The following is a 10,170-nucleotide window of genomic DNA, read 5'->3' on the forward strand; positions in this document are numbered from 1 at the left end:
CCTGCCACCGTGCAAAACAAGAACTGCTATACAATCTGAAAATGAACTGTTCTATACCCAAATCCCAGAGCATTTCAGTAAGCTCTGCTCTGGGCATTTTTGAAGCATTTTAAGGAAAGTACTAAGGAAAGCTACCTCTTCAGAACAGATCCAAAGAAAAGCTCTGCTTCCCGATAGGATCTTTTTCAATCCCATCACATTATTTTCTTTCACCTCTTTTGCTAACCAGGGTGAAGAGCCTTAGACCAGTTTAAATAGTGCAAACTGCACTTTTGTTAATGCTATTTTTCTCAGTTCTTTGCTGACATTTCCAGTTTGGGAAGTACAAATACTGCATTCTTTGCATTCTTTCATTCCCAGAGAGTTCCTCTTTCTACCATCTTCTTCTGAGGATAATCAAGGGCTTGAGATGGCTGTTTGAGAACATAAGCTGCTGCAGGAAGACCCTCTAGGCTCACCCAGATAGTATGTGCCTTACGCCATACATGTCTGATTAGAAATAATGCCCTGGTAGAGCGTTTCTTGGCCTGGTAAGCAATAGAACCTGGCCTGTCTCAGGTGCACAGATACAGCTCATCTTGGTAAGCAAGCTGCATAAAGGTTACAGTTTCTCCTCTCTTCTTGGAGGTCATTCTTCTTTCAAATGGCATATCTGTTACAATAGTATCTACAGAGCCAGGTCTCAGGGGTGAATTGCAGACAGTCCATTGAACAGCATCAATGGGCAAGCACTGGGACAGTTTGTCTTCTTTAATTTGGCTCTTGGTCAGTCAAGAAGAAATATTATTTGCTGCTCTATTCAGAGCCAATGTATTATTATCACCAGCTTCTGTAGCCCCCTCTCTTGGTGTTGCCCTTGTCCTACACATCCCATCAACTATTATACCAGCAGGTTGGGGAACACGGGGACTGAGCATTCTGCACATGAGAGCAGTTCTGAGTCAGAAGTCCAAAATGTGAGATGTTTCTCTTCTGTGAATGTGATGCCCACAATGATTTGATTATCATGGATTTTCAAAAGATTCTCCACATCAGAGTTGGTGTTGTCAACTTTCCGCTTAATCCTAAACAGCATCCCTAGAATTTCTTGCAGCCTGATTTGAGTGAGATACAGCAGCGTTTCTCTCCTGCCTTTTTGCATAGGACTCTAAGCTTTTACACTTGAGGATCAGTTTCTTCTTTTGAGCTTTTGTCAGTTTCATCTTTTAAATGTATTTAAGATTTGTTGGAAGGTCCAGCGTATGATCTATCTCAGTGAACATATCAAGTACACTTGAAAATATGTATTATGCAACTAGCTATTGAGTGTAATATTCTATAAATATCATCCAGATCAAGGAGTTGATAGTTTGTTCAGATCCATCTATATTTTTTTAAAGATTTATTTATTTATTTATGCATTTATTCATTTATTTTTTTGAGAGAGAGAACGGGGAAGGGAGAGAGAGAGAGACTGAGAGAAAGGGACTTCAGCAGACTCTGAGCTGAGAGTGAAGCCAGACTTGGGGCTCAATCCCAGGACCCTGAGATCATGTCCTGAGCCAAAATCAACAGTTAGCTCCTTAACCAACTGAGCCACCCAGCTATCCCAGATCCATCTATATCTTTACTGATATTCTTTAGTTCTATCAATTGCTGAAAAATAGTTTTAAAAACTCTTCAACTACGATTACAGAATTGCTTATTTCTCTCCTTCTGTCATTATCTCATGAATTTTGAAGCTGTTATGAGAGAAAAAAATATTTATAAATACTATGTCTTCCTAATGAACTGACTCTCTTGGTATTGTGAAAAGTCTCTCTTTATTTCCAGTGCTCTCAATTCCTTCTTGAAGATTGAATTTTAGTGTGTGAAGATTAAATTTTAGTGTGGTGTCATTTCCCTTCAGCCTAAAGAATTCCTATTAGCATCTCTCAAAGGGTATGTCTGCTGGTGATGATTTATCTTTTTCTTAGCTACGGTTGCCTTTATTTAGCCTTCTTCATTTTTGCTGGATATAGAATTTTGAGTTGTCAGATATTTTTTCACTTCTCTTTCAGAATTCTAAATATGTGTACTGCCTTCTTGTCCACCTGTATAGAATGTGTTGTTTGCTCTGGATGCTTTCAAGATTTTCTCTTTATATTTGATATTTGTAATTTTATTATGATTAGCTGAAGTTGGTTTTATTTTAATTTTTTTATTTTATTTTTATTTTATTTTTCCCATTTGAATTTCCCTTATTTTTGAAAAGCAGCCTTTTGAGGTATGATTGGCATACAATAAATCAGTGAATATTCAAGTGTACATTTGGATACATTCTGAGATACATACATAGTCAGGAAATCATCATACAATCAAAATAATGAACATATCTGTTACCCCAGGAAGTTTCCTACTATCTCTGTAATTTCTTCCACCTTTCATCCCATTCACAGGCTCACTGATTTCCTTCTTGACAATATACATCACTTTGTATTTCCTAGATTTTTTTTTCTTTTTTTGGAGAGAGAAAGAGAGAGATCATGAGTAGGGGGATGGGAGAAGGGGCAGAAGAAGAGAGAGAATCCTAACTAGGCTCCACGTTCAATGCAGGACCCAACATGGTGCTCCACCTCATGACCCTGAGATCATGACCTGAACTGAAATCAAGAGTCAGATACTTAACCGACTGAGACATCCAGGTACCCATGTACACTCTTTTGTCTAACTCTTGCAGTCAACATACCTATGTTGAGATTCATGTGCTATTGTGTGTATCAATAGTTCAGTCCTTTTCATTGACGAGTAGCAATCTACCATAATGATATAGCACATCATGTTTATCCATTCACCTCCTAAGGGACATTTAGATTGTTTCCATTTGGAAGCCATTACAAATAAAGTTGCCATGAACATTCATGAACAATCTTTTCATCTCTCTTGGGTAAATACCTAGGACTAGAATGGTTGGGTCACATGGCAGGTGTGTGTTTAACTTTTTATGAAACTATTAAGCTATTGGTATTTTCCAAACAGTTTTTATATCTCACATTCTGTCAAGAAGGGATTGAGAGGTCCATTTGCTCCTTATCCTTACCAACATTTGTTTTGGTTAGTCTTTCCTCACTTTAGAAATTAAAAAAAAAAAGAACCTAATAGTATAGAATTTAATAGGTCTATACAATTTTATCACCACTGTAATTTTGTGTATTAAAATTGATTTAAATAACTTAAAAAAATCTGATTACAAAAATGTGTTTTATAGAAAATTTCTAGAATATGAAACTATGCAAAAAATAAAATAAAAACACCTGTTATTGTGTCAGTTAGTCTTAACGCTTGTTAACAGTCTCAACTTTTTTTCAATACTTACATACACTTGTTTTATTTTATTTGATTTTGTTTTATTTTTTTAGAGAGGGAGAGAGAGCAGTGGGGGGGGGGGGGGAAGGTGCAGAGGGAGAAAGAGACAGAGAATCTTAAGCAGACTCCACGACCAGCACAGAGCCTGAGGTGGGACTTGATCTCATGACCCTGAGATCATGATCTGAGCCAAAATCAAGGATGCTTAGCTGACTGAGCCACCCAAGTTCCCCTAAAATGCTTGTTTTAAAAAATGGATTCTAGTTTCAACAGCTTTCTAAACCCACTTTTTTTTCTTAATACTGAACATGAGTTTTTGAAGTCATTAAAAATTCTTCTATAATGTATCAACTTTAGTGACTTTAAAGGTTTTCATCAAATGCAATGCCATACTTCATTTAATGTATGCTATCTATTGTTGGATGCTTAGGTGTTTTCTAGGTTTTCACTTTTAAAAAAATCTGGGGCAGCCTGGGTGACCTGCCTTCGGCCCAGGGCGTGATCCTGGAGACCTGGGATGTGTCCCATGTCGGGCTCCCTGCATGGAGCTTGCTTTCCCCCTCTGCTTGTGTCTCTGCCTCTCTCTCTTTGTGTCTCTCGTGAATAAATAAATAAAATTTAAAAAAATAAAAAAATCTGATAAGGTGAAATACATATAACATGAAATGTACCATTTTAACCACATTTAATGGTACAATCTAGTGTTATTAACTATGTTCACATTGTCGTATAATCAATCTCCAGAACTTTGTCATCTTGCAAAACTGCAACTCTATATCTATTAATTACTTCCATGTCCTCCTCCCCACAGGCCCTGGTAGCCACAATGCTACTTGCTGATTTTTTTTATGAATCATGTTTTGGGGGTCATATCTAAAAATATTTACCTAACTCAAGATTACAAAGACTTTCTCATAGATTTTTCCTTGAAGCTTTGTAGTGTTCAATTTTACATTTTGGTCTACGCCCTATTTGGAGTTAATTTTTCAATATGGTGGAAAGATTTGGATAAAAGTTCACTTTTTATTTTTATTTTATTTTACTTATTTATTTTTTAAAGTTCATTTTTTTAAAAAGATTTTACCCATTTATTCATGAGAGACACAGAGAGAGAGAGAGGCAGAGACACAGGCAGAGGGAGAAGCAGGCTCCATGCAGGGAGCCCAACATGGGACTCGATCCCAGGTCTCCAGGATCACACCCTGGGCTGAAGGTGGCGCTAAACCGCTGAGCCACCTGGGCTGCCCAAAAGTTCATTTTTATGTGTGGATATCCACCCGTTCCATTACCATGTTAAAAGATTTTCTTTTGTCCATTGAACTGCCTTCACATTTCTCTGGAAATAAGTTATCCATTTTTGTATGGATATATTTCTGAACTCTTCAATCTATTCTTTCAATATCTATGCCAGTATCATACTGTCTTGATTACTATAGCTTTATAATAAATATTAAATCAGGAAACATTAGTCCTCCAACTTTGTTCTTTTTCAAATTAGTTTTGCTATTTTAGGTACTTACATTTCATATGAATTTTAGAGTCAGTTTGACAATTTATGCAAAATAATCTGCTGGGGCTTTGATTGGGATTGCAATGAATCTGTAAGTGAATTCAGGAAGAACTGACATTGAAACAGTATAGAATCTTCTGACCATGAACACAGGATATATTTCCATGTGTTTAGGTCTTCCTTCATTTCTCACACCAACATCTTTTTCCTTTTCAGGCTATAACTCAGAATGGCAAGGTCAGGTACTATTTCCAGCTCTGTGTGAGTACCAAGCACTATTTCCTCTAAATCCTTTCTGATCATTCTTTCTATGGCCTCACATAGTTTCCTTACCATGTACACGCACCTATCAATTCTCCGCTCATGCTAAAGAGGACCCTCTGGAATAACTCTTTGTAACTCTTCCCTCTTTAATATTCTGTCTTACAAACTCTAACTCTTTGGCTCTTCTTAGACTCTCAGCTCTGTCTCATCAACTTAGGGAGACTGAGCCCAACTGGATTTGTTTTCAGCTCAGTGTAACACTCTTAAAGCAGTAAGCTGGAGCAACCATAGTAGTAACCTCATTTCCTATCTTTAGGCATCACTATTCTTTATTGTCTGATATCCAGTGTCTTGAAAAGTGTTGTTTCATATATCTTGTTTAATTTTTTTGGTTGCTTCACATAGAAGGGTAAATCTGGTCCATGTTACTCCCTGTTGGCCAGAAGTGGAAGTCCAGCCATTATTTTATTTTTTTAAAGATGCATTTTTTAAAAGATTTATTTATTATTTTATTTTATTTTATTTTATTTTATTTTATTTTATTTTATTTTATTTTAAAGATTGTATTTATTTATTCATGAGAGACACAGAGAGAGATTGGCAGAGATACAGGCAGAGGGAGAAGCAGGCACCATGCAGGGAGCTGGACATGGGACTTGATCCTGGGTCTCCAGGATCATGCCCTGGGCTAAAGGTGGTGCTAAACCACTGAGCCACCCAGACTTCCCTATTTATTTATTTTAGATAGAGAGAGAGAAAAAAACACACACACACAAGTGAGAGGAGGGGCAAAGGGTGAGGGAGCAAAGCAGACTCCCCACTGAGTGCAGATCCCAAATGGCCATCTCATCACCCTGAGATCATGACCAGAGCCAAAATCAAGAGTCACATGTTTAACCTACTGAGCCACCCAGGCACCCTACATAGCCATTATTTTTCACATATTTTTCTCTCCTGTGCTCTCTCTGTTTTCCTTCTGGGACTCAATTACACATGTATGTTAGGCATTTTCATATTGTTTCACGGGTTTCTGAGGTTCTCATCCTTTTTCCCCCATCTTTATCTCCTACTTCTTCAGATTGACAAATTCTACTGATTTATCTTTCTTCCGCCACTTACATTTTGCTAAATCCATTCACTGAATTTTAACTTCAAATATTGTATTTCATATTCTAGAATTTTCACTTAAATTTCTCTGCTGTGAATTTCTATTTTTTCATTTGTTATGAGTTACATTTTCCTTTGCTTTATTCAGCATAGTTGTAAAATCCATTTTAAAACCTGCCTGCTGTTTCCAACATCCGGGTCATTTGGGGGTTCAGTCTCTTTGTTCTCTCTTCTTTTGAGAATGGGTAATATTTTCCTGTTCTGCTTTGCGATGTATTTCTTTATTGTAGCCTCACATCATGAATTCTGTAATTTAGAAACTGAGTTCTGCTTTATTCCTTCAAAATGGTTGAATTTTATTTTGATTAACTTGGTTGGTCTTCTACTGAACTCTATGCTGTTTGGAGTCTGTTATACACATGCATGGATAAGGCTTGACAAGGGATTGAACAAAGCTTGGCAAAGCTTAAACACAGAATTAGAGGATCCTACTCCCTTTCTCTCACTTTTTCAGGATTTCCTCCAAGACTCTCCAGTATCTCTGGTAGCTCTGAATTCTGTTCTCATTTCTTCAGGACAGAAAAAGTACATGTTTTCCCTCATAATCTTAGCCATTCAAAGTGGTGCCAACTTCAAGCTGCTCTTAGGCTAAAAGCCATTTTAAAAGGGAGGGTCCCTCCTTCCAAATGCTGCCTTCTCTCTAAAATTGGCCTGTGTTTATTCACTCATTAGTGAGGTGATTGTTTCTCATGTCAGTAGAAAAGAAGTGGTGCCTTCAGGAATTTTTGTTGTTGTTGTTGTGGTTGTTTTTTGTTTTTTGTTTTTTTGTCTTTTTTGCCTTCAGGAATTTATTGTTGAAGTTTTGTCCTATCCTCTGCGTTCTCTCTTTTCTCCTAAAGATTTCCTCCTGTTATTCATTTGAGTCCCTTTCTTTCACATTAAAACTGTTCTTAAGTAATCCTTGTTTGCATTTTCTTTCTTAACAGTGACACTCTAAAAGGCAGATTAGAAGATCCACACAAGTGGTTGTACCAGTGAGTGGTAGACTTTCCCTAAAGGTAACTTTGCCAAGATTTTTTCGTTATTTTGATGGTGGACCTTCAAATGTGCATATCTACATGTCTTTTTTCCTGGGGCTGGTCAGTTATATGGCCAAATAGCTTAGAAATAATTTCCATACTGAAAATCTACTAATTGGGTGGTTGTCAATCATATAACTATAGATCTTTAATACAATTCCACCTTCAAATATAATGCATATACTTTATTGCTACTCTCCTGTGTTTTTCTCACTGAACCTATTGACTTAATTAAATATTTAAGTTTAAATATTAAAAAAAAACAAGTAGAACTTCCTCAAATTTTAAAAGTTGGTTTAAGTGCTGAATGATGGCATCATATTTCAATCATCTCTTATTTTCATTGGAAATTTATTTCATCCCCAGTAAGAGAGGCTTCTTTGTCACATGTATTCTATGTTACAGCTGTCCAAAACTATTTCTATTCTGTCAAACAGATCTTATTCTTTCACACTTTCATGACTTTACACGGAATATACTTTCTTCTTAAAATGTCCCTTTCCTTTCTCTGTCTGGCTACATAATTTCTACTTTCTCTAATATCCAGCATAGTGATCTCTTCTGTGAACACCTCTGACTATTCCAGACATACAGTTTAACTTCTTCATCCCTTTCATACTTAACTGAAGTAGGGCATCTACCTCCATTGAAATACTTATTGATTTTGTTTTAATAACTTTGTATGTCTCCTTTACTAGTTCGTGAATGCTCTACAGTCAGAGACTCACACAATTTTATGAACCCATCTTACCAACCAAGAGTGTCTCCACTGATGACCAGAGAGGTCCACATCAATTACATTCAATGTTCTCTTGTGGCAAGAATCAGATTACCCCAGAAGAGAACTTAGACTTGTACTATGGAATAGCATTTAGTTAAAAAAAATACATAAATACACACACATGTGTGTGTCCATGTGTATATGTGCGTCATTATCAGTATTTTAGGAGAGTATTAACTGAAGCTATTTTATATTCAAGTATTTAAAATTCTAAGTGATGATAACTTAGAGCCTCTATCTGTAAACTCAAATGTATGCATTATAGGTAGCCCGGAATCTGTTACCCTTTTATCTACTATGCTTTCTGCTGTGAAATTTAATAGGAGAGGGTTGGTTGTTTCTGTAGTGAATTTGCAATATGTTTCCATTTTGAAATATTGTGTATGCATGTGTGCAGGTGTCAGCTGGATAAATATATATAACAGCTTTATAAGTATTACAGATTTTACACAATAATAGAGATGGAATCACTACTTATAAAATAATTGGTGGAAGCTTATGTTTCAATTAAGTGACAAACCCAAGGCCCAGCCTATAGAGTGAGCCCTGAACAGCACTTTTCCCAGATCTTTATGTTACTAAACTGTTTGCAGGAGAGCCCAGCAGCTGTTGTGTGAATCTGCTGAAGTATTAGGAAAAAATATTCTCCAAGTAAGTTTAGCTTAAAATTCTGTAGAATTTTTTGAGGATTGTGAATAGATACAGCTATAAGAAATGTGACATGATAAAGAAACAAATGCTTTTACAGATGCAATAAGACTGCTTTAAGCAGCAACTTTAGCCATCCTGGAAATAAACAAAAGGGAAATTACAGGCATGTCTATCTTCACTTTAAATGTACCTAGTGTAAGTTTCATAACCATCAAACGAAATAGTTCTCTGAAAATAAGTGTGCCACTAATTTCCTGAGAATTCTTACAAATTTCCTCACTCCAAATGTGAAAAAAATTAATATTTAAAACCATGAGAATGTTTACCTAACCAGATGGAATCTGGAGAATCAAAGAAACAGGAATAAAAATTATAAAAGATGATCAAAACAAACATGCTAAAGCTTTGTACTGATGAACATATGCAAATATGATATGTGCGTGACTACCAGAAGGCAGGATCGGGGGTGGGAAGTTAACCATGGTTGAGTCCTTGACTGCAACCCCTTCAAGACTGAAATGCACTGGCTGCGCTCCACTGAATCTGGTGTGGGGAGGCAGCTTTCCTCCATCTAGTCTCTCAGTTAAGGACTTTGCAATCGCCTATGGTGGGACCTGAAAGATCTCTTATAAAATTTTGGCCTGAAGCTGGATTCCCCTAAATGCCAGTCTAAATAATTGGTATTCAAATGCAATGTTCTGTTCTAAGGACTAGCTCAATCTGACCTCATCTATGAACATAAAAAAAGAATTCAAAGTGAGATAGGTGATTCAATAAGTTATACAGATCAGTTAATAGCCTTGGAGTTAATATCAAGCTAAGTAGATCATTACTGTATTTTTAGATATTTGTTTTTAATTTTTAATTCAAATTCACTTATTTAAATATTAAAATAATAATAACCCCACACAAAAATAATCAATTGATCTCTGTCAAAGATGCAAGAAAAATTCAATGGAAAAAGAGTGGTCTTTTTAAAAATTGGTACTGGTACAATTCCACATCCATACGCAAAACAAAACAAAACAAAACAAAAGAACCTAGACACAGACATTATACCTGCCATGGAAATTTACTCAAAATGGATTACAGACATAAATATCAAATTTAAAAATATAAAACTTCCAGAAGAAAACATAGGGGAAAACATACAGAACCCAGTGGATTAGTTTGCTAGGGCAGCCAAAGCAAAATACCAAAAACTGGGTGAACTAAATGACAGAAATGTATTTTCTCACAGTTCTAGAAGGTGGAAATCCAAGAACAGGTATTGGTAGGTTTGGATTCTCCTGAAGCCTCTCTCTTTGGGTAGCAGATGGCTGTCTTCACACTGTGACTTCCTGTGGTCATCTCTCTGTGCACACATATCCCTGATGTCTCTTCCTTTTATAAAGATGGAGATCACATTAGAGTAAGGCTTCAACCTAAAATCCAAAAAAATGACAATACCAATT

The 10,170-nt window shown here is 36.3% G+C and overlaps 1 pseudogene; it reads right to left on the reverse strand.

Annotated features, from left to right (window-relative positions):
• Positions 1-350: 350 nt before the first annotated feature.
• On the reverse strand, positions 351-5,199 carry LOC112932426 (tRNA (guanine(6)-N(2))-methyltransferase THUMP3 pseudogene; annotated as a pseudogene).
• Positions 5,200-10,170: the final 4,971 nt, after the last annotated feature.

Source organism: Vulpes vulpes, chromosome 13, assembly GCF_048418805.1.
Source record: "Vulpes vulpes isolate BD-2025 chromosome 13, VulVul3, whole genome shotgun sequence".
Lineage (NCBI taxonomy): Eukaryota > Metazoa > Chordata > Mammalia > Carnivora > Canidae > Vulpes > Vulpes vulpes.